This window comes from Diceros bicornis, chromosome 1, assembly GCF_020826845.1.
Source record: "Diceros bicornis minor isolate mBicDic1 chromosome 1, mDicBic1.mat.cur, whole genome shotgun sequence".
NCBI lineage: Eukaryota > Metazoa > Chordata > Mammalia > Perissodactyla > Rhinocerotidae > Diceros > Diceros bicornis.
Genome location: NC_080740.1, coordinates 91890804 through 91916423, shown reverse-complemented (window position 1 = coordinate 91916423; position 25620 = coordinate 91890804). Strand labels below are relative to the sequence as shown.

The following is a 25620-nucleotide window of genomic DNA, read 5'->3' as shown; positions in this document are numbered from 1 at the left end:
ACTCTCAAGGTTCATAGTAAGTTTGGAGCAAATGAAATCTGTATCACTAAGAAAGGCTGTGGTCCCTAATTCCTATATGCTCTTTTTGCATTATTAAAACCCTCCAACAAAGAAAACTCTAGATCTAGAATGGCTCTTTGGTACATTATTTCAAAAAATTTAAAAGAAACACCAATCTTACACAAAGTTTTCCAGGGAATAGTTAAAAAAAAGGAACATTTTAAACTATTTGAACTATTAACATTTTAACTATTTTTTAAAAGGAACATTTAACAACATGATTTGAAAAAGCAGCATAACTCTGACTAAACAAAGGAACATTATAGACCAATCACTCTCATAAGCATGCATTAAAAAATCTTCAACAAAATATTAGCAATCAAATCCAGCAGTGTATGGAAATGATTATATAGCATAACCAAGTGGAGTGTGTTCCAGAAATGCGAGGTGGTTTATCAGGTGAAAATCAATGTAATTCACCACATGAACATGAAAAAAGGAGAAAAGACATATGATCATCTCTGTATATTCAATAAAATCATCCAGTAAAGTTCAACATCCATTCATGATAAATTTTCTAAAAATCCCTTTTAGCAAACTAGGAATATAAGAAAATCAACTTAATCTGATTAGACATATCTATAAAATACCATAGCAAATACCATACCTAATGTGAATTACTGAAAGCTTTTCCCCTGAGATCAGGAATGAGATGAAGATGCCCACTAACACTACAGTATCATATTACACAGAAAAGCATCTTCATGATCAGTAAAGCTTTCTTAAACAGGACATCAAATATATTCCCCATAAAAGAATGCACTGATAAAGCAAAGTTCATTAAAAATTTTACCAAAAGTTTACTGAAAGAAACCGTTTTAAGAGAATGAAAGGGAAGCAACTGAGTAGGGGAAGATATTTGAAATTCTTAAAATCTACAAAGACTTGAATTCGTGAAATATATAGGACTCCTAGAAATCAATAACAGACAGTCAATGCAATAGAACAATGAGCATGAAACATGAATACACAAAAAGGATATCAAAAGGGAAAAAAAGAGTAGGATATCCAAATGGCCAATAAACATAGGAAAAGGTACTCAACTTCATTAGGCATCAGGAAAATATAAAATAAAACCACAATGAGATACCAACTCACAGCCACCAGATCCAGTAAAATAAAAGATAGGCAATGCTACATGTTTGCAATGATGAGGGAAAATGCACAACATACACTACTAATGGGAATGTAAATTGGTTCAATCATATTATAAAATTGTTTGGCAGTATTAAATATTAAAGCTGACATCTGTATATCCTACTACTCAGCAATTTCACTCCTAGTTCCAACAGATATGGGTACATATATTTTCTAAAACATATGCAGAAAAGTGTTCATAACTCTAAACTTTTTATTTTCTAGGAAGATAGTAAACACCAACTAATATTGGACTTTGCTAAATACTAATGCATGTGGTGCATTTCTATACTAATCTCTAGAATAAAAATAATAGAATAAGTAACTTCAGCCTGGAAGAGAGAAAAAAGATAGAATGATTAAAAGTTGTCAACCCAAAAAGATTTAAGGATGGAAAAGGGGAGGGGATACAGAACAAATGGAACAAATGGGAAGCACAAAATAAGATGATCTATTTAAATATAAACATATCATTACTTACATTCAATGTAAATGGACTAAATCATCCAGTTAAATGACTTATAGTGGAAAAAATAAGCAGTATTTAGCTATATGCTTTTTATAAGCAAAACATCTAAAACCTAGGAAATACTGAAAGGTTCAAATTGAAGAGATTTGATGGAAACACTAACAACAACAAATAAAGCTTGTGTACCTAAATGAGTAGACTCGGGGTACCAACTTTGGAACAAGCTGCCTTTGTGAGGTTCCCCAAAGCCAGTGGGAGATGGGCAGGAACATCAGGGGTGTGCCCTGTGGCTGCAGGGTCTACTCTGTCTGAGACCACTCTGGCCTCGACTCTGACATCACCATGGACTTTGAACTTTGAAGATTCCTGTCATTTGCTCTTGCATTTGCCACCAGCTTTCCTAGTAGCAGCTCTTCTTTGCATAGTGGGGACCCATGCCTGAGTTGGAGTATGGTCTTTATAGGTGACAGCTTTGGTGCTTATCAGCTGCAGTTATTTGATTATAAAAATAAAACCTTTATTCGGACCCTGGGCACACACCAATGCACCGCTTGTCAGGCGATGCTGTGGCAGCGTCCCACATAAAGTAGAGGAAGATAGGTATGGTGTTAGCTCAGGGCTGGTCTTCCTCAGCAAAAAAAGGGGAGGATTGGCATGGATGTTAGCTCAGGGCTGATCTTCCTAACAAAAATAAATTAAAAAAAAATAAAAATGAAACCTTTAACAATATGAACAAAAAAATTTCCATAAAGGGAGAATTTCCTGCCCTCTGGGCTCTAGAATAGGCCCTGAGGATGCAGAGAAAAGAGACATAGCCCAGGATTTCAGTGTTAATGCAGCTGAAATTGCAACAATAAAGAAGGAGGTAAAATGGAGGTACTTACTGTGTTTATGGCAGGCCACTGGCTTATGTGTCTTTCAGTTAATTTCATAAGCATTTATACAGCCCATAAAATATCTTCTATATTTCTTAAAAATATTAACCCACTTATCTTTATAGCAACCTAAAAGGAAGGCATTATTACTGTCTTCATTTTTCAAAACAGAAAACTAAAGCACAGCATGTTTCCCTAACTGGAACAGGACCCCATGGTGGTAATTTTCAGAGCTAGGAATAGAACTTGGCACTTTGGCTCTACAGTCCATCACCATATTATGCTACCTCATTCTAATTTTAATGAGAAGGTGAGGGTGCTTTGATTTTTCATCTCAGTCATTTTTATATTGCCCATTTATCTTCTTAGGGTCATAATTTCCTTCACCTTTGTGACTGTAGGGCATCTGTGTATAATAGATATTTGCAAGTCTTTATATACTAATTCTTTCATAAATGTCACTTATGGGTGGGTTTCTATTGGTTGATTTCTCTTCGTTATGAATTGAACTTCTAAGCTTTCGTGCGTGCCTTGTAATTTTGGACTAGAGGCTAGATATTGTGAATTTTATGTTGGTGAATTTTGCGCGCACGCACGCGTGTGTGTTTGTATTAGTCAGGATTCTTCAGAGAAACAGAACCAATAGGATACATGTAGATATAGATAAGAGGAGATTTGTTATAGGAACTGGCTCACACAGTTATAGAGGCTGAGAAGTCCCATGACATGCCGTCTGCAAGCTGAAGAACCAGGAAAGCTGGTGGTATAATTCAGTCCAAGGGCTGATGGTGCAAGAACCAGAAGTTCAGATGTCCCAGCTCAAATAGAGACAGAATTCGTCCTTCCTCCATCTTTTTGTTCTATTTGGGCCCTCAATGGATTAGATGATGCCCACCCACATTGGTGAGGGCACATTTTCTTTACTCAGTCTACCATATAAATGCTAACCTTTTCCAGAAGCACTCTCACAGAAAAACCCAGAAATAATGCTTTATCAGCTATTTGGGCATCCCTTAGCCTAGTCAAATTGAGGCGTAAAATTAACCACCACAGTGTTCCTTTAAATATTTTTGGACTTTGTTTTATAATGCAGTTAGTTAGAAACAGTTTGGTCTTTTTGAGGATACTTTTAAAGTTTTGTTAGGTGAGACCAACACAGGGTAATTTGGCTCCCCTACAGAGCAATACCTGTCTGAGGACTCTATACTATGACCCATCAGATAGGAGGTTTTCCACTCTGGCTGCTGGGGTCATGAAATCTTCCCAGCTCTGACTGACCCCAGGGATTGTTCAGCCTGCTTCTGTCCGGTGGTTCTTACCCAGTCTGGGTAGTTTGCTCACATGCATACACTGATCAGTGCCTAGGCAAAAAGTCAAGCAAACACACATGCAGATCTCCAGAACTTGACCTGTGCAGCTCCCTCCTCTTTGGTACTTGGGCCCTAGATTTCTAGCTGTGTTTCCCTCCTCAAATTCTGAACCCTGTTTCCTTGACTCAGGGGTACCTCCATGCTCTGCCTGAATCCCCTCCTCACTCTGATCTAGAAGCTCTCTGTAGGCTCTGAGCTGGGGAAGCTGTGGGGACCCCTCACTTGGTTCCTGCCTCCAGACACTGTCCTGAGCTCCTGTTGTCCAGTATCTGAAAATGTTTGATTCATGTAGTTCATCTGGCTCTTCGCTTGTTGGATGCTGTAGGGAAGTCTGGTTCTTGTTATTCCATCACAGGCATAAGGGGATGTAATCCTTATAAATCTTTATTCCTTATTCCATCATACGCATAAGGTTGTAATCCAGATTAGATGCCTGGAGCCAGGTATGTTATCTGAAAAAGAGAGAGAAGAAAGAATGAAGAAAAATGAAAAGAGCCTCAGAGAAATGTTGAGTCACCATTAAGTACACCAACATATGCATAACAGGACTACCAGGAGAGGAAAGAAGGGAGCAGAAAAATATTTTGAGGAAATAATGACTGAAAGTATCCCAAATTTACTGAAAATAACAACCTACATATTCAGGAAACTCAAGAAACTCCAAGTAGAATAAACACACAGTGATCAACAATTAGATACATCATATTTAAAATGCTGAAAGCCAAAAAACAAGGAGATACTCTTAAAAACAGCAAGAGAATAACACCTGTCACTTATAAGGGAAACCTAATAATAGTAACAGCTGACTTCTTATCAGAAATAATAGAGGCTAGAAAGCAGTGGGACAACATATTCAAAGAACTCAAAGGAAAAAACCTGTCAACCAAGAATCATATATTCAGCAAAGCTATCTTTCAAATATGAAGATGAAATAAAGACATCCCCAGATAAACAAAAACAAAGAATTTGTTGCTACTACCCACCTTGCAAGAAACATTAAAGGAAGTTCTTCAGATGGTAATTTGAATACACATGATAAAACAAAGAGCACTGGAAAAGGTAAGTATGTAATTATAAAATATAGATAGTATATATGCACATTTCTTATTCTTCTCTTAACTGATTTGTAAAGTAATTATATAAAACAATATGCATATAATGTATTGTCAGGCCTAACATTTAGAAATATATTATATTTTTCAATAATAGCACAAAGAAGGTGGGTGGAAGCAAAGCTGTACTGGGCTAAGAAAATAACTCCAGATGTTAAATGGAATCCACAGCAACAAGTGAAGAGAACCAGAAATGATAAATAATGAGTTTAATATAAAAAAGCCATAAATATTTACTTGTTGTTCTTTCTTTTCTCAGCTTCTTTAAAAGTCATAACATTACATAAGATAATAATTATAACAATGTACTGCTGGTTTTATAACATTTATAGATGTCATATGTATAACAATAATAGCACAAAAAGGGGTAAAAGGGAATAGAGTTATAAAGGAGTAATGTTTCTATTTCTCACTGGAATTAAGTTAGAATAAATCTGAAGATGATTTTGATAAGTTAGAATGTAGGAGGTAAGTTCTAGAGGAAGCACTAAGAAAATAACTTTAAAAATTATATTGAAGAAATGACTATAGAAATTAAAATGCAATTTTAGAAAATATCCAGTAAATGTAAAAGAGGAATAGAAGAACAAAAAAAGAGATGAGACATAGAAAACAAAAGGTAATGTGTAGTTGTAAATAAAACTATATCAATAAACACCTTAAATGTAAATGGATTACACAACACAATCAAAAGGCAGAGGCTGTCAGACTAGATAAAAAACAAGATCAAACTATTTGCTGTCTACAAGAGACAAGTGTTAGATTCAAAGATAGAAACAGATTGAAAGTAAAAGGATGAAAAAATATATTTCATGCAAAAAGCAAACACAATAAAGCTGGAGTGGCTATATAAATATCAGAAAAAATAAACTTCAAAATAAAAAATGTTACTAGAGATGAAGAACGACATTTTATAGTGATAAAAGAGTTATTCCATTAAGAAGATAAAATAATTCAAGGTGGGTGAATCATTTTGCATTTCTCCCAGCAGTGTGTGTTCTAGTTGCACTATATCCTTGTCTACACTTGATATTGTCAGTCTTAAATTTCAGGCATTCTAGTGTGGTGGTGTCTCATTGTGGTTTTAACTTACATTTCCCAAATAACTAATTTTGAATACCTTTTCATGTACTTAATTGACATTTGAGTATTTTCTTTGAGGAAGGGTTCAAATCTTTTTTGGGGGGTTGTACTCTTTTTTTGTGTGTGAGGAAGATCAGCCCTGAGCTAACATCCATGCTAATCCTCCTCTTTTTGCTGAGGAAGACCGGCTCTGAGCTAACATCTATTGCCAATCCTCCTCCTTTTTTTCCCCAAAGCCCCAGTAGATAGTTGTATGTTATAGTTGCACATCCTTCTAGTTGCTGTATGTGGGACGTGGCCTCAGCATGGCTGGAGAAGTGGTGCATCGGTGAGCGCCCCAGATCCGAACCCGGGCCGCCAGCAGCGGAGCATGCGCACTTAACCGCTAAGCCACGGGGCCGGCCCTGTATTCTTATTTAACTCTGAAACTTTATATGTTTTGCATTAAAGCCCTTAATCAGAAAAAAAGGAGACATAATAATTAAAAACATAAATGCACCTAATATCAGAGCACCAAATACGTGAAGCAAAAACTGACAGAAATAAAGGGAGAACTAGATAGTTAAAAAATAATAGTTGGAGACTTTAATATCCCACTTTCAATAAAGGATAGAACAACTAGGCAGAATATCAACAAGGAAATGGAAGACTCTAAGAACACTATAAATCAAGAAGACCTAACAGACATCTCTAAAACAATTTCTCCAATAACAGCAGAATATATAACAAGGGCACATGGAAAATTCTCCAGGATAGACTACACGCTAGGAAATTAAAAAAAAAAACTCAATAAATTAAAATGATTGACATAATACAATGTGTGTTCTCCAACACAATGGAATGAAACTAGAAATCAATAACAGAAATATGGAAAACTCACAAATATGTGGATATTAAACTACACACTTTTAAAAAAACCACTGGGTCAAAGAACAAATCAAAAGAGATATTGGACAATACTCTGAGATGAATGAAAATGAACACATAACATACCAAAACTTATGGGATACAGCTAAAGCAGTCTTTAGAGAGAAATGTATAGCTGTAAATGACTATACTAAAAAAGAAGAAGGATCTCAAATAATACCTAATCTTCTACCTTAAGACACTGGAAAAAGAAGATGAAACTAAAACTAGAGGAAGCAAAAGAAAGAAAATAATAAAGATTAGCACAGAAATTAATGAAATGAAGACTAGAAAACATTAGAGAAAATTAACTAAGTCAAAATGTTATTTTAAAAAATTTTTTTATTGATGTCTTAATAGTTTATAACATTGTGAAATTTTGGTTGTACATTATTTTTTGTCAGTCACCATATAAATGCCTCCCTTCATCCCTTGTGCCCACCCCCCAACCCCCTTGCCCCTGGTAACCACCATACAGTTCTCTTTGTCCGTGTGTTGGTTTATATTCCACATATGAGTGAAATCATGCGGTATTTGTCTTTCTCTTTCTGGCTTATTTCACTTAACATAATAACCTCCAGGTCCATCCATGTTGTTGCAAATGGGACAATTTTGTCTTTTTTATGACTAAGTAGTATTCCATTGTACATATATACCACATCTTCTTGATCCAATCATCAGTTGAGGGACACTTGGGTTGCTTCCATGTCTTGGCTATAGTGAATAATGCTGTGATGAACATAGGGGTGCATAAACTTCTTTGGATTGTTGATTTCAGGTTCGTTGGATAGATTCCCAGTAGTGGGATAGCTGGATCATAGGCTATTTCTATATTTAGTTTTTTGAGGAATCTCCATACTGTTTTCCTTAGAGGCTGTACCACTTTGCATTCCCACCAGCAGTGAATGAGGGATCCTGTTTCTCCACAACCTCTCCAACATTTGTTGTTTTTTGTCTTGGTGATTATAGCCATTCTAACAAGTAAGGTGATATCTTAGTGTAGTTTTGATTTGCATTTCTCTGATGATTAGTGATGTTGAACATCTTTTCATATGCCTGGTGGCCATCTGTATATCGTCTTTGGAGAAGTGTCTGTTCATTTCCTCTGCCCACTTTTTGATCAGGTTGTTTTTTTTGTTGTTCAGTTGTGTAAGTTCTTTATAAATTATGGAGATTAACTCCTTGTTGGATATATGATATGCAAATATTTTCTCCCAGCTGGTGGGTTGTCTATTCATTTTGATCCTAGTTTCATTTGCCTTGCAGAAGCTCTTTAATCTGATGAAGTCCCACTTGTTTATTTTTTCTTTAGTTTCCCTTGTCTGAGTAGACATGGTATCCAAAAAGATTCCTTTATGACCAATGTCTAATAGTGTATTGCCTATATTTTCTTCTAGGAGTTTTATAGTTTCAGGTTTCACCTCCAGGTCTTTGACCCATTTTGAATTAATTTTTGTGAATGGCAAAAGCAGATGGTCTACTTTCATTCTTTTGTATGTGGCTGTCCAATTTTCCCAGCACCATTTATCGAAGAGATTTTCCTTTGTCCCTTGTATGTTCTTAGCTCCTTTGTGGAAGATTAGCAGTCCATATATGTGTGGCTTTATTTCTGGGCTTTCAATTCTGTTCCATTGATCTGTGTGTCTGTTTTTGTACCAGTACCATGCTGTTTTGACTACTATTGCTTTGTAGTATGTTTTGAAGTCAGGGATTGTGATGCCTCCAGCTTTGTTTTTTCTCAGGATTGCTTTAGTTATTCAGGGTCTTTTGTTGCCCCATATGAATTTTAGTATACTTCATTCTATTTCCATGAAAAATGTCATTGGGATTCTGATTGGGATTGCATTGGATTTGTAGATTGCTTTAGGTAATATAGACATTTTAACTATTTTTATTCTTACAATCCATGTGCATGGAATATATTTCCATTTCTTTATGTCATCATCAATTTCTTTCAATAATGTCTTATAGTTTTCATTGTATAGGTCTTTCACCTCCTTGGTTAGATTTATTCCTAGATATTTTATTCTTTTTGTTGCAATTGTAAATGGAATTATCTTTTTGAGTTCTCTTTTAGTTCATTAGTAGCATACAGAAATGGAACTGATTTTTATAAGTTGATTTTGTACCTTGCAACTTTGCTGTATTATTTCTAATTGTTTTCCAATGGATTCTTTAGGATTTTCTATGTATAAAATCATGTCATTGGCAAATAGTGAGAGTTTCACTTCTTCGTTGCCTATTTGGATTTCTTTTATTCCTTTTTCTTGCCTAATTGCTCTGGCCAAAGCCTCCAGTACTATGTTGGATAAGAGTGGCGAGAGTGGGCACCCTTGTCTTGTTCTTGTTCTCAGAGGAATGGCTTTCAGATTTCCCTGTTGAGTATGATGTTGACTGTGGGTTTGTCGTATATGGCCTTTATTATGTTGAGGTATTTTCCTTCTATACCCATTTTATTGAGAGTTTTTCTCATAAATGGATGTTGGATCTTGTCAAATGCCTTCTCTGCATCTATTGAGATGATCATGTGGTTTTTATTTCTCATTTTGTTAATGTGGTGTATCACATTGATTTGTGGATGTTGAACCATCCCTGCATCCCTGGTATAAATCCCACTTCATCATGGTGTCTGATCTTTTTAACATATTGCTGTATTTGGTTTGCCAATATTTTGTTGAGTATTTTTGCATCTCTGTTCATCAGCGATATTGGCTTGTAGCTTTCCTTCTTTGTATTGTCCTTGTCTGGCTTTGGTATCGGGGTGATGTTGGCCTCATAGAACGTGTTAGGAAGTGTTCCCTCGTCCTCTATTTTTTGGAATAGTTTGAGAAGGACAGATATTAAATCTTCTGTGAATGTTTGGTAGAATTCTCCAGAGAAGCCATCTGGTCCTGGATTTTTGTTTTTTGGGAGGTTTTTGATTACCATTTCAATCTCTTTACTTGTGATTGGTCTATTCAGATTCTCTATTTCTTCTTGGTTCAGTTTTGGGAGGTTGTATGAGTCTAAGAATTTATCTATTTCTTCTAGATTGTCCAATTTGTTGGCATGTAGTTTTTCATAGTATTCTGTTATAATCCTTTGTATTTCTGTGGTATCCATTGTAATTTGTCCTCTTTCATTTCTAATTTTATTTATTTAAGCCTTCTCTCTTTTTTTCTCAGTGAGTCTGGCTAAGGGTTTGTCAATTCTGTTTATCTTCTCAAAGAATCAACTCTTTGTTTCATTGCTCCTTTCTACTGTTTTCTTGGTTTCACTTTCATTTATTTCTGCTCTAATTTTTTTTATTTCCCCCCTTCTGCTGACTTTGGGCTTTGTTTTTTTTTCTTTTTCTTGTTTTGTTAGGCAGAGTTTAAGGTTGTTTATTTGGGATTTTCTTGTTTGTTAAGGTGGGCCTGTATTGCTATGAGTTCCCTCTCAGGACCACTTTTGCCGCATCCCATATGAGTTGGCATGGCGTGTTTTCATTTTCACTTGTCTCCAGATACTTTTTTGTTTCTCCTTTAATTTCATCGATGATTCATTGGTTTTTCAGTAGCATGTTGTTTAATCTCCACATCTTTGTCAATTTCCCATTTTCTTGTGGTTGATTTCTAGTTTCATAGCATTATGGTCAGAAAAGATACTTGTCTGATTTCAATCTTCTTAAATTTATAGAGGCTTGCCTTGTTTCCCAAGATATGTTCTATCTTTGAGAATGTTCCATGCGCACTTGAGAAGAATGTGTAGTCAGCTATTTTTGGATGGAGTGCTCTGTATATGTCTGTTAAATCCATCTTCTCTAGTTTTTCATTTAAGTCCACTATTTCCTTGTTGACTTCTTCTCTAGATGATCAATCCATTGCGGCAAGTAGGGTGTTAAGATCCCCTACTATTATTGTGTTGTTGTTAATATCTCTTTTTAGGTTTGTTAGTAGTTCCTTTATGTACTTTGGTGCTCCTGTGTTGGGTGCATATATATTTATAATTGTAATATCTTTTTGGTGGAGTGTCCCTTTTATCATTAGGTATTGCCCCTCTTTGTCCCTCATTACTTGTTTTATCTTGAAGTCTACTTTGTCTGATATAAGTATGGCAACACCTGCTTTCTTTTGTTTGCCATTATCTTGGAGTATTGTCTTCCATCCTTTCACTCTGAGCCTCTGTTTGTCTTTAGAGCTGAGATGTGTTTCCTGGATGCAGCATATTGTTGGGTCTTGGTTTTTAATCCATCCTGCCACTCTGTGTCTTTTGATTGGAGAATTCAATCCATTTACATTCAGAGTGATTATTGATATATGAGGGTGTCATGTTGCTCTTTTATTGCTTATTTTCCAGTTGTTTTGCATTTCCTTTGTTTCTCGTCCCATGTATTTCGGACTACCAATTCAGTTTGGTGATTCTGTATGATGACTCTTTTAGTTTTCTCTTTATTTATCATACGTGGTTCTGTTCTGATTATTTCTTTAGTGGTTACCTTGACTTTTGTATACAAGATCTCGTGGATGAGATAGTCCATTATCTGATGACCTCTTATTTCCTTAGACTAAGTCAATTCGATCACTTTCCTCTTCCCCTTGTAAGTCATTATTTTCACAACTTATTCCATCTTGTGTTGTGGGCATGTGTTTAAAGTGATGAGGCTATATATATATATTTTTTTTCCTTCCTTTAATCTTTTATCTTGGTATTTAAGTGTTTGCTGATCTATTCTGATAGAGTACTATTTTTCTGATTTTGTCTACCTAATTTTTTCCTTGCTCGATGCTTTGTATCCCCTTTCTCTTTTTTTCCCCCAGCATGAGGGCCTTCTTGTGCATTTCTTATAGTGGGGGGGTCTCATGGCCAGGTACTCCCTTAGTTTTTGTTTATCTGGGAAAGTGCTCCATCATATCTGAATGATATTTTCGCAGTATAGAGTATTCTTGGCTGAAAGTTTTTGTCTTTCAGAATTTTGTATATATCATTCCAGTCTCTCCTAGCCTGTAAGGTTTCTGTTGAAAAAATCGGCTGAGAGCCTGATGGGAATTCCTTTCTAGGTTTTTTTTTTTTTTTTTTTTTTTTGTCTAGCTGCCTTTTATAGTTTCTTTGTCACTGACTTTTGCCAGCTTTACTACTATATGCCTTGGAGAGGGCCTTTTCCTGTTGATATATTTAGGTGACCTATTGGCTTCTTGTACTGATATTTCCAGCTCCTTCCCCAGATTTGGGAGGTTCTCAGCTATTATTTCCTTGAATAAGCTCTCTGTTCCTTTTCCCTCTCTTCTCCCTTGCGAATTCCTGTAATCTTTATGTTACATTTCCTAAAGGAGTTGGATATTTCTTGGAGAATTTCTTCATTTCTTTTTAGTCTTTGCTCTCTCTCCTCCTCCATCTGGAGCATACCTGCATTTCTATCCTCAGTGATGCTAATTCTTTCCTCCATATTGTCAGGTCTGTTCTTTAAAGATTCCAAATTTTCCTTTATCTCCTCCATTGTCTTTTTCATCTCCAACATTTCTGATTAGTTTTTCTTTATGGTTTCAATCTCTTTTGTGAAGAAATTCCTGATCTTGTTGAATTGTTTATCTTTGTGTTCTTGTAACTCGTTGAGCTTTTTTATGATAGCTATTTTGAATTCCCTGTCATTTAGGTTACATATTTCTGTACTTACAGGGTTGATTTCTGGGTACGTGTCATTCTCCTTCTGGTCTGGAGATCTGATGTATTTTTGCATTGTGCCTGCTGAGTATGATTTGTTTTTCCTCATTCTGACAATATCTGGTTGCAGTTTCCACCTGCCGCCACTGGCTGTGTATTCTGAGCCCACTGTCATCCTTGAGTGGAGCACTCTGGCTGACCGGCTGAGCTGGTCTGCTGGGCGGTGGTGGGGAGGGACTCTCTCTTTTTCCTGCCCGATCCCAGGCTGCTTCTTGCTCTTCCTTCACTATCTGTTCTCCTGGTGTGCTCAGATGTTAACGGCACCGTGGCAACAGTTCAGACTTCTCTGTATGGGATTTTCCCACGGGCTGTGAGAGAACTTGGAGAGCGATGATTTTCCCAGCAGAGGGCCACCCCTCACCCCTCTCTGGCAGCCACGCAGACCCAGAGACACCGATTGGATGGGGAGGGGGAGGATATCTCCTTACTTCTCCCGACTTCCTCCAGGGGCTCCAGCACCTCCACCCTCTGATGTGCGGCTGCATGGGTCTCTCAGCTGTCCTCTTGTGTTGTGTGAGTGTCCTTTGTTGGCATGTGAATGTCTTTTTTCTTGTAATTTATCCAGGGAGAGTTTATGGGAAAGCTCACTCTGCCGTGATGCTGATGTCACTCCAAAAATCTGATCCAAAAGCTGTTATTTTAAAAGACCAACAAAATTGACAAATCTTTAGCTAGACTTACCAAGAGAAAAAGAGAGAAGACTCACATTACTAGAATCATAAATGAAAGAGAGGATATTACTACCAATTTTATAGAAATAAAAGAGATTAGAAAAGGATTTTAAGAAAAATTGTATACCAATACCTTAGACAACTTAGATGAAATAGGCAGCTTCCTAGACAGTCCCAAAGTACCTAATTGACTCAAGAAGAAATAGACAATCTGAATAGATCTATAACAAGAAGAGAGAGAGAATTAGAAATTAAAAACAAAACAAAAAAAAAACTACACACAAAAGCCCTGGACCAGATGGCCTCACTACTGAATTCTACCAAACATTTATTGTTTTTTTTTCCTTTTGTGAGGAAGATTAGCCCTGAGCTAACATCCGTTGCCAATCCTCTTTTTGCTGAGGAAGATTGGCCCTGGGCTAACATCTGTGCCCATCTTCCTCTACTTTATATGGGATGCCACCACAGCATGGCTTGACAAGCGGTGCATTGGTCTGTACCAGGGGTCCAAACCTGCGAACCCCAGGCCTCCGAAGCGGAATTGGCAAAGTTAACCACTAGCCACTGGGCCAGCCCCTCCACCAAACATTTAAAGAAGAATTAATACTAATACTTGAAAACTCTTTCAAAAAATAGAAGAAATATTTCCCAAGTCATTCTATGATGTATTACCTTGATACCAAACCAGACAAAGACAACATAAGAAAACCACACACCAATCTGTTATGATATTCTAGCCTATTCTATCCATATTCTATTATGAATATGAATGCAAAAATCCTCAAAAAAATACTAGCTACAAAATTCATTGACTTATAAAAAGAATTATATAGCACGAATAAAAGTTATTTCTCCCAGGAATGCAAGATTTACTGAACATCCAAAAATCAACAAATGTACAACACTATAGCAATAAAATAAAAAAAACAAAAACCACATGATCATCTCAACAAATACAGAAAAAACATTAGGCAAAATCCAACACCCTTTGAGTAAACCTCAAAGGTTTACTGGTGATAAAAACACTCACCAGTACAGAAATAGAAGGGAACTTCCTGAACTTGATAAAGAGAATCTACAAAAAACTCATAACTAACATCATACTTACTGGTGAAAGACTGGATGCTTTCTCTCTAAGATCAGGAACAAGATAAGAATGTCCACTATCACCACTTCTATTCAACACATACTGGAGGTTCTTGCCCGCGCAATTAGTCAAGAGAAAGAAATAAAAGCCTTCCATGTTGGAAAGGAAGAAGTAAACTATTTCTAGTTGCAGATTACATGATCATGCATATAGAAAATTCCAAGGAATTCACTAAAAACTATTAAAACTAATAAGCAAGTTTAGCAAGGTTACAGGATATAAGATCAATATACAAAAATCAGTTGTATTTCTATTCACTTGTAATAATCTGAAAGTGAAATGAAAACAATTCCATTTACAATAGCATCAAAAAGAATAAAATATTTAGGAATAACCTTAATAAAAGAAATGCAAAACTTATGCTCTGAATACTACAAAACATTGTTGAAAGAAATGAAAGATGATCTAAATAAATGGAAAAATATTCCATGTTCATGGTCTGAAAGACTTAATATTGTTATGATGCTATTACTCTCCAAACTGATCTACAAATATAATCCAATCTCTATCCGAATCCCAGCTGACTTCTTATAGAAATTGACAAATTGATTTTAAAATTTATGTGGAATTGCAAGGGACCCACAGTAGCCAAAACAATATTGACAAAGAAGAATATTGAAGGAGGACTCACATTTTCTATTTTCAAAAATCACTACAAAGCAATGGTAATCAAGACAGTGTACTACTGGCATAAGGATAGATATGCAGATCAATGGAATAAAGTCCAGAAATAAACCCATGTGATTTTTGACAAGGGTGCTAAGGACCATTCAATTAGGAAAGAATATTCTTTTCAACATACGGTGCTGGGACAACTGGATTTCCATGCAAAAGCATGAAGTTTGACTCCTACTGTGATACTGTGATTTATAAGAAATGTATATATTTGGTGATTCAGATGACTGAAATATATTTCTCAGATATATTTGGTCTTCATCCACAGTTCCTGACTTTACAGCTCCCAAATCCCTTGGAATTTCCTGAGCAATATGACCCCACCTCAGGGTAGGGGCTGGTTGCCAGGAGAACCAGCCATCTGATCAGAGGATTGGAACTTTCAGTCCCATCCTCTGATTTCCAGGGAGGGAGGGAGGGCTTGAGGTTGAATCAGTTGCCAATGGCCAATGACTTAGTCAATCATGACTGTGTAATGAAGCCTCCATAAAACCCCACAAGGACAGCTCTTTGGCCTTTTTTGGAGAGCTGTTACATTGGGGAACCAGAACTCTTCTATGTGACACCATGCTGGGTCCCAAACTCCATGAGGACAGAAGCTCCTTTGTTCAGTTCGCCCTACCTATCCATCTGGCTGTTGATTCACATCCTTTAATATCCTTTCTAATAAATCAGTCATCTAGTGAGTAAACGAGTTTTCTTGAGTTTTGTGATTTTTGACAAGGGTGCTAAAGACCATTCTAGCAACTTAATTGAACCCAAGGAGGGGGCTGTGGGAACCTGACTTATAGCCAGTCGGTTGGAAGTACAGGTAACAATCTGGACTTGCAATTGTCATCCTGAGTTGTAGGGGGTTGTTGGAACCTCCAGTTTGTAGCCAGTTGGTCAGAAGCACAGGCAACAACCTAGGCTTGTGACTGGAATCTGAAGTAGAGGGCAGTCTTGTGGGACTGATCCTTCTACCTGTGGAATCTGATACTATGTCAGGATAGATAGTGTCAAAATTGAGTTGAATTCTCGGACACCCTGCTGGCATCTGAGAACTGCTTGTCGGTGTGGGGAAGCCTCCACATACACACATTGGAATTGGGTCCAGGAACCCTTTGCACCTACTAACACCATATAAAAATGAACTCAAAATGGATTAATGACCTAAATATAAGAGCTAAAACCACAAAACTCTTAGAAGAAAACATAAGAGAATCTTCATGACCTTGCATTTGGAAACAAATTACAAATTCTTAGATATAACAGCATAAGCAACAAAAGAAAAAATAGAAAAATTGGACGTCATCAAAATTAAAAATGTTCGTGCTTCAAAGTACACTATCAAAAAAAGGATAACTCACACAATGGGAGAAAATAATTGTAAATCATATATCTGACAAGAGGCCAGTATCTAGAATGTACAAAGAACTCACAACTCAATAAAGAAAGACAAATAACCCAATTAAAAAATGGGCAAAGTATCTTAATAGGCATTTCTCCAAAGAAGATATACAAATGGCCAATAAGCACATGGAAAAATGCCCAACATTGGCCATCAGGGACATACAAATCAAAACCACAATCAAATTCCACTTCACATCCACTAGGATGGCTAGAGTAAAAAAGTCAGAAAATATGGGGCCGGCCTGTGGTTAGTGGTTAAGTTCGCGCATTCTGCTTCGGTGCCCCAGGGTTTGCTGGTTCGGGTCCTCCGCGTGGTCCTACTCACTGCTCATCAAGCCATACTGAGGTGGCATCCCATATAGAAGAGCTACAACTCTACAACTATGACATACAACTATGTACTGGGGCTTTGAGGAGAAAAAAGAAAAAGAGGAAGATTGGCAACAGATGTTAGCGCAGGGCCAATCTTCCTCAAAAAAAAAATATATATATAAGCCAGAAAATGAGTGTGTGGTAGGATGTGGAGAAATTGGAAGCATCATATATACTGCTGGTGGGAATGTAAAATGGTGGAACAAATTTGGAAAATCATCTAGTAGGTCCTCAAATGGTAAAACAGTGACCATACTACCCAGCAATTCCACTTCTAGGTACATAACCAAGAGAAATGAAAACATACATTCAAAAACTTGTACACAAATATTTATAGCAGCTATATTCATAATAGCTAAAAGGTGGAAAAAACTCAAATGTCCATCAACTGATGAATGGATAAACAGAATGTGGTATCTCCATACAATGGAATATTCAGATATAAAATGATATTGAAAGGATACAAAAATGGATAAAAAAAGATATAAAAATGATAGTTACTACAACATGGAATAGACCTTGAAAACATTCTTCCAAGTGAAGAAGCCAGTCACAAAAGACCATATATTATGTGATTCCATTCATCTAAAGTGTCCAGAGTAGGCAAATATATAGAGCCATAAAATAGATGAGTGGCTGCTTAGGGTTGGGAGGATAAAAGAGATAGGACAGTGATAGCCAGAGTGTGGGATTTCTTTTTGAAGTGATAAAAATGTTCTAAAATTGCCTGTGGTGATGGTTGCAAATATCTCTGAATATACTAACTGTTGGGTTGTACTTTAAATGGGTGAATTGTATGGTCGGCATACCATATCCCAATAGCTGTAAAAATTCATGTACAGAAGTCCATGTGAACATAAGTTGTCATTGCTCTGTAATAGATGCCCAGAGTGCAACTGCTAGGTCATGACAGTTGTCTTGTTCTTGGTCTTAGGTGGCAATTGTTCAGTCTTTCACCATTAAGTTGGCTGGAGGTTTTTTTCCTAGATGTTCTTTATCAAGTTGAGGAAGTTCTCCTCTATTCCTATTCTTCTGCGAGTTTTTATTATATACGGGTGTTTGATTTTGTCAAATGCTTTATCTGCATCAATTGATATGATCATAAGATTTTTCTTGTCTATTATGTTATTATAGAGGATTACATTGGTTTTCAAATATTGGACCAAATATTGGAATAGACCCCACTTGATCATGGTTTATAACTTTTTTTATACATTATTGAATTCTATTTGCTATTATTTTGTTAAGGACTTTTGTTACTTATTCACGACAGATATTGGTCAGTTTTCTTTTTTTGTAGTCTTTGGTTTTCATATCAAGGTAATACCATCTTATGAAATTAATTGAATAGTGTTCCCTCTTATATTTTATGGAAGAGAGTATATAAAATTCATTTTAATTCTTCTTTAAACATTTAGTAGAATTATCCAGAGAAATAATCTGGACCTTCAGATTTTTTTTTGAGGGAGATTTTCAATTATGAATTAAATTTCATTAATAGTTATAGAACGATTCAGATTGCATTTCAAGGAATTGATCTTTTTCATCTAAGTTGTCCAATTTAAGTGTGTAGAAATGCTTATTGTTTTGTATTTTATGAGCTGGTCAGTCAGGCGTGACTAGAAGAGATTCAGAAGAGGCTCAAGAAAAAAAAATTAAGGTTTATTATCCTCACAGACCCTAGAGATAGGAGGCATTGCATGCTATGCAGGGCCACCTGGGAAAGACACCAGGGTGGCCAGGAGCATTCAAGGTCTTTGGCAACCTAACTCTAGCTTCCATTTACAGTATTATTTTTTCTTTTATCCCATTAGGAACCCTTTACACCAGCAAGGCTAGTTTCCCCACTGGGCCCTACAGATGCTGTATTTATTCTCCCTCTGAGCCTTTTGCTCCTGTTACTCTTATCCTTGCCTTCCCCTTGCTCTCCAGGTATTATGATTCCATCTATTCTTCAGACTTGGATGATAAAAAATTCTTTCTGCTCTGAGTTCTTAGAACACAATCTTGATCACTTCATCAAGCTTCTATTTACTAAGGAAGAAACCTGATCTTACACATACATATGCATACATTATGATACATCATGACCAAGTAGAATTTATTTCAGGAATGTAACATTGGTTAACATAAAAGTTTAGTCAATGTATTTCTCTGTTAAATGTATGGAGAAAAACAACATGATCATTTCAATCAATGCAGAAAGCTGAATATGACAAAATGCTACTCCCATTTATGATATAAACTCACAGCACACTGGGAATATAAGAGAATGTCCTTACTCTAATGACATATCCACAAACAAATTAAAGGTAGCACTGTATTAAATGGTGAAATACTGAATGTTATCATTTGTATTCAACATTGTACTGGCCTTGCTCTACAGTGATATAAGAAAAAAAATTTTTAAAGATATTACTATTAGAAAAGAAAAAAAATGGCCATTATTTACAGATGACAATTGTGTATGCAGAACATTTTTTAAAAACTCTACAAACAAGCTATTAGAAAAAAGTAAATTTAGCAAAGTCACTGGATCCAAGGTCAATATACAAAAATCACCTGTATTTCTATGTAATACTAATAAATAATTGAAAAATGAAGTTTAAAATTACTATTTATAATAGTACAGTGAGGACATCATGTCCTCTCATGCCTCCTTATCATTGGACAAGCTTTTCCCTTATTTGAATGCCTTTCCATCTATCCCACACACCTGTTGAACTCCTATATTTCTTTCCAGTCTCTTTTCAGGCTTATCACTTTTTTAAAGCATTCTCTCTCCCCCCTCCTAATTTTGAAATTCATGATGAAATTCCTTTCTTAAAAAAACAAAAAGTAACACAGATGTCAAACTTATAAAACTGATAAAAGCAGAGCTTTCTTATTGAAACAAAGTAAGGAGTGAACTCGGAGCCATGACTTCCTAAAAAATGTCCAAAGCACAGATTGAATCTCATTATTTGATTAACATTTTAAAGTACCCAAAGATCCAAAAATTGCTACTGTAATCAATATCTTAAAAAATGAGATCCCCACCTCGTATGAGATGCAGCAAAAGTGGTCCTAAGAGGGAAATTCATAGCAATACAGGGCCACCTTAACAAGCAAGAAAAATCTCAAATAAGCAATCTTAAATTACACCTAACAGAATCAGAAAAAGAAGAAAAACAAAGCCCAAAGTCAGCAGGTGGGAAATAATAAAAATTAGAGCAGAGATAAATGAAATAAAGACCAAAAAAACAGTAGAAAGGATCAATGAAACTAAGAGCTGGTTCTTTGAGAAGATAAACAAAATTGACAAACCCTTAGCAAGACTAAGAAAAAAAGAGAGAAGGCTGAAATAAATAAAATTAGAAATGGAGGAGGAGAAATTACAATGGATACCACAGAAATACGAAGGATTATAAGAGAATACTATAAAAAACTATATGCCCACAAATTGGACAATCTAGAAGAAATGGATAAATTCTTAGACTCATACAACCTCCCAAAACTGAACCAAGAAGAAATAGAGAATCTGAATAGACCAATCACAAGTAAAGAGATTGAAACAGTAATCAAAAACCTCCCAAAAAAGAAGTCCAGGGCCAGGTGGCCTCTTTGGAGAATTCTACCAAACATTCAAAGAAGATTTAATACCTATCCTTCTCAAACTAGTCCAAAAAATGGAAGAAGATGGAACACTTCCTAACACATTTTACAAGGCCAACATCACCCTGATCCCAAAGCCAGACCAGGACAACACAAAAGAAAATTACAGGCCAATATCGCAGAGGATTATAGATGCAAAAATACTCAGCAAAATTTTGGCAAACTGAATACAGCAATACATTAAAAGGACTGTACACCATGATCAAGTGGGATTTATACCAGAGACACGGATGGTTCAACATCCGCAAATCAATCAATGTGATACATCACATTAACAAAACGAGAAATAAAAACCATATGATCATCTCAATAGATGTAGAGAAAGCATTTGACAAGATCCAACACCAATTTATGATAGAAACTCTCAATAAAATGGGTATAGAAGGAAAGGAGCTCAACATAATAAAGGCCATATATGACAAACCTACAGCCAACATCACACTCAATGGTGAAAAACTGAAAGCCATGCCTCTGAGAACAGGAACAAGACAAAGGTGCCCACTCTCACCACTCTTAGTAAACATAGTAAGAGGTTTTGGCCAGAGCGATCAGTCAAGAAAAAGGAATAAAAGGAATCCAAATAGGCAATGAAAAAGTGAAACTCTTGCTGTTTGCAGACGACATGACTTTATATATAGAAAACCCTAAAGAATCCATCAGAAAACTATTAGAAATAATCAACAACTACAGCAAAGTTGCAAGATACAAAATCAACTTAGAAAAATCAGTTGCATTTCTATACTGTAATAATGAACTAACGAAAGAGAACTCAAGAAGACAACACCATTTATAATCTCAACCAAAAGAATAAAATATCCAGGAATGAATTTAACCAAGAAGGTGAAAGACCTATACAATGAAAACTATAAGACATTCTTGAAAGAAATCGATGCACATGGATTGGGAGAATAAACATAGTTAAAATGTCCATAATACCTAAAGCAATCTATAGATTCAATGCAATCCCAATCAGAATCCCAATGACATTTTCACAGAAATAGAATACAAAATCCTAAAATTCACATAGGGCAACAAAATATCCCGAATAGCTAAAGCAATCCTGAGAAAAAAGAACAAAGCTGGAGGCATCACAATCCCTGACTTCAAAATATACTACACAAAGCTATAATAAGCAAAACAGCATGGTACTGGTACAGACACACATATCAATGGCACAGAAATGAAAGCCCAGAAATAAAACCACACATCTACGGACAGCTAATCTTCAACAAAGGAGATAAGAACACAGGAGAAAGGAAAGTCTCTTCAATAAATGGTGTTGGGAAAACTGGACAGCTACATGCAAAAGAATGAAAGCAGACCATTATCTTTTGCCATACACAAAAATTAACTCAAAATGGATTAAAGACTTAAAGGTAGTGTCACTGACTAGGTGCCTCGAGAAACTCAAAGGGGGGTTTGGAAGCAATTAACTGGTTTTCCAAGTTGTTTCTTTTCCTTATATGTTAAGGAGATGTAACCACTAATCATCCTGAAACTCACCAAGTGAGAAACTCAAGGGAGATGTAACCACCAGCCATCCTGAAACTGACCAAGCCTCATCACAAGAGCTATGCCAATGACCTTTGCCTCATTTTTAATGCAAAGATGGCTCCAGGAGGAGTTTAGGCCTCATTATGTGGAAGCATGTTCTTCAACTGAGCCTGTGCAAGCAAATACCTGCTTCTCCCTTTTGAATATTCATTCCCCAACCGAAATAAAACTTCCTCCTTCCCTGTTTGGGGATGCCATAACTTTGGCAATGATTCCTCATGGCCTCCTACTTGCTGCAAATACACTTCACTTTGTGAGACAACTTCCACTGGTGTAGAGTCTTATTTAACTCACCAGGAGGTGAGCCCACTTGGTTTGGTAAAGGTAGGACGTTAAATCATAAAAATTCTAGAAGAAAATATAGGCAGTACACTCTTGGAGATGAGTCTTAGAAGGATCTTTTTGAATACCATGTCTACTTGGGCAAGGGAAACAAAAGAAAAAATAAACAAATGTGACTTCATCAGAGTAAAGAGCTTCTGCAAGGCAAAGGAAACCAGGAACAAAATGAAAAGACAACCCACCAACTGGGAGAAAATATTTGCAAATCATATATCCAACAAGGGATTAATCTCCAAAATATATAAAGAACTCACACACCTCAACAACAACAAAACAAACAACCCAATCAAAAAATGGGCAGAGGACCTGAACAGACATTTTTCCAAAGAAGATATACAGATGGCCAATAGACACATGAAAACATGTTCAACATCACTAATCATCAGGGAAATGCAAATAAAAACCACACTGAGATATCACCTTACACCTCTTAGAATGGGTATGATCACCAAGACAAAAAATAACAAATGTTGGAGAGGATGTGGAGAAAAGGGAACCCTCATACACTGCTGGTGGGAAGGCAAACTGGTGCAGCCATTATGGAAAACAGTACGGACGTTTCTCAAAAAATTAAAAATAGAAATACCACATGACCCAGTGCTCCCACTACTGGGTATTTACCCAAAGAACTTGAAGTCAACAATTCAGAGAGATTTGTGCACCCCTATGTTCACTGCAGCATTATTCACAACAGCCAAGATGCACAAGCAAGCCAAGTGCCCATCGACTGATAAATGGATAAAGAAGATGTGGTATATATAGACAGTGGAATACTACTAAGCCATAAAAAAGACAAACTCGTCCCACTTGCAACATGGATGAACCTTCAGGGTATTATGTTAAGCGAAATAAGCCAAAGACAAACACCATACAAGTTCACTCATATGTGGAAGATAATCTAACACATGTACAAAGAGAACAGATTAGTGGTTACCAGAGGGGAAGGGGGTGGAGGGGGTGGGCATAAGGGGTAAAGGGGCACATATATATGGTGACTGAGAAATAATAATTTTCAACTGAAATTTCAGGTTATAAACTATTATGACATCAATAAAAAATTCTGAAGAATGAGATCCTTCTGCCTTACAGAAAATAAGGTCAGCAGGCAGAAATTCCTTCACGACCTCCAAATGAAACAAAAATTTATCTGCAATCCCATCTTTCTGTAGGTTTTTCCCTCCAGCCTCAGGTAAAGGTTAATTCCTCCACCTATGCTCCTACTTCCCTCATAACATCTCAGAAAATTTGTTCCACTCAGTGATCTCTTCAATTCACCCTCAACATGTGTATACATTATTGCCTCAATCATTAACATATAAATGCTCCCTAGTTTTCTCCCCTCTAAATACTTTACTTCCCTTCATTTAAACTTGAAACAGTCTACAACCTATTAGTTCTCACCTTCCTATAATAATCTAACATAGATATCTGACTTCTGTTCACCCTAATTCACTGACATTGCTCTTGCCAAGATCGCTAATGTTCTCCTAGTTACTAATTCCAATTTACCCTTTCCCTATCACTTGACTTGTGGCATCTAACACTACTAACTCTCTGAGATTCATTTCCCCTTTGGGCTCAATGACATCACTCTTCCAGCTTTTCTCCTACCTGAAGTCCGATTCCTTTTCTTCTTAGTTCTTTTTCTTCCAACAATTCCATACATATTGATGTTTTCCTGGGTTTAATCCATTACCCCTTTGTTTCTCATTCTAATTAATGCTCTCTGCTGGCCAATTTCATGTACCATGATTTTGACTACTCCTACTTCTAGTCTTCTGGCTTACATTTCCTTTTTAGATTTTATGATCAATTTTACATGTATAAAATCAAAATTGTGCACCCCCTGTACTTTCTACTTGGTACATGACATCTCCCTCCATTCAGCTAAGCAAGGTATAAACTTGGAAGTCAACCTACCCTTGTTCTTGACTCATCTCTCCCAACTTTTCTATTGCAAAAACCATGCCCTATGTATTGTACAACATTAATATTTGTCACATATTCTTCACCGTCTCTGCTTGAGTTTAGAGCCTCACTCACCCATAATTTAAATTACTCTAACAGCCCATATTCTAAGCTTCAATCTGTTCAGTTGTCTTCAACCTCCTAAATTCATTCTCTAGACATTATTGCCAGGACAGTTCCCCTCACATAAAACCTTTGATTCCATAAATTTCAGAATAAAGTTTAAAATCCTTAGAATGGCAAACGAGACCTTTGGTTATCTGGCCTCCGCCGCCTTCTCAAGCTTTAACACTTGTCATTTTCCTCATTCTTATAATAGATGTTCTACAAATGTGTCATACTGTCACCCACCTGTGCCTTTGCATATGTGGCTTCTTCTCTTTGAAGTACTCATCTCAGCCTCTGGAGAATTCCTATTCTTCTTCCAAATTGGGTTCTGGCACCACTCTCTCTGGGACACTATCTCAGGTCTCTCCAGGCTCCTTTGGTTAGGCTCCATTCCTTCTTTCTGCATCCTGTGCAAATCTCTACATCTGCAACTTAGTATCATCACCTGTTTCTCTGAAAACTACTTTAACACATCATGATAATATGCTTACTCACTTGTTATTCCCTTCAACCCCATCCTCTTGCCCCCTCAATTCATGACTTCTTGAAAATAGAGCCTGTTTCTTCTGTTCAATTTCCAGTGCCCAGGATAGCACCTGACCCAAACCTGGGGTTAAACAAACATTTCCTGTGTAAACCAGTTCTGAAGTTTGGAATGATTTATTTTCCTTCACAGTCTTAAACTTTTAAAAACTAGAAAACCCCAAGTGGGGAAAACAGACTTTTATTTCAAAAAACTAATTTCTTCCCAAGACTGCCACAGATGTTAGGTTCTTTCAACTACTACTTAGGGTTTCTTTTGCAGCCAACTAAAAAAATATTAATAGCTTTAACCTTGATGTGACTGCCTAAACAAACTGTGTTTTCTAGTTACTTACCTGAACCTTACATGATGCTCAGAGCACAGCTAGTACAATTATATAATAAGTATGACTTCAAGGCAACAAAGAAAAATAATTCTGAGAACAAAATTACAAATCGTGTAAAAATTTTTGAAGACTGGTGTAGTTTGGAAGTAACAAGAAGAATAAAGGAGGAAGGAAACG

General features: G+C 36.4%; 1 long non-coding RNA gene across 2 annotated transcripts; it reads right to left on the bottom strand.

The window, feature by feature from the left end:
• Positions 1-971: 971 nt before the first annotated feature.
• Positions 972-25235, bottom strand: LOC131410048 (uncharacterized). 2 transcript variants are annotated; one of them, XR_009221152.1, is made up of 4 exons: positions 24818-25235; positions 13496-13583; positions 13120-13322; positions 972-4363 (listed from the first exon to the last, which is right to left on the bottom strand). It is a non-coding gene; the product is annotated as an uncharacterized LOC131410048 (long non-coding RNA). The 2 variants fall into 2 exon arrangements; XR_009221147.1 differs by lacking the exon at positions 24818-25235 and having other exon boundaries at positions 13496-14154.
• Between the last annotated feature and the right edge of the window lie 385 nt (positions 25236-25620).